At 50.7% G+C, this 416-nt stretch overlaps 1 protein-coding gene across 1 annotated transcript in view; it reads right to left on the reverse strand.

The window, feature by feature from the left end:
• LOC118336964 (leukocyte tyrosine kinase receptor-like) overlaps positions 1–416 on the reverse strand; it is a 186,595-nt gene that overhangs the window by 13,981 nt on the left and 172,198 nt on the right.

A 416-nucleotide genomic window follows, 5' to 3' on the forward strand; every position in this document is an offset into this window, starting at 1 on the left:
TGTGTGTATGCTTATGTGTGTATAGGGGAGTTATTTATTTACCAAGTGCTGTCTAATGTACGAGTGCTGCCAGCCGCCAGCTAAGCAGCCATCCATCATTAGTGCGTTTCATTCATCACAGTGGTAGTCCCACACCTTCTCAGCTCCCGCCTCGTCTACTGATGTGTGTGCAAGAGTGTAGGTGGGAGTCTCGATGTGTACGTCGGTCTGCAAGTATGAGAGCGAGCGTGGGTGTGTGTGGAGGAGATGATGGCTCAATGAGTGCATATGTCTGACTGTAATAGCCTGAAAGCAGGTGGGCAGACGGATGTCTGCACTGGCCGCGAGACCCACTTCCCCTTCTGAAAACAATCTGCTAAGGGCATTCTGAGAAGGATCAGGCCAGACACTGGAGAACTTTGTGTGTGTGTGTGTGT

The sequence above is a fragment of the Morone saxatilis genome, unplaced genomic scaffold (genome assembly GCF_004916995.1).
Source record: "Morone saxatilis isolate NCDOM2014 unplaced genomic scaffold, NCSU_SB_2.0 Contig3, whole genome shotgun sequence".
Classification (NCBI taxonomy): Eukaryota; Metazoa; Chordata; class Actinopteri; family Moronidae; genus Morone; species Morone saxatilis.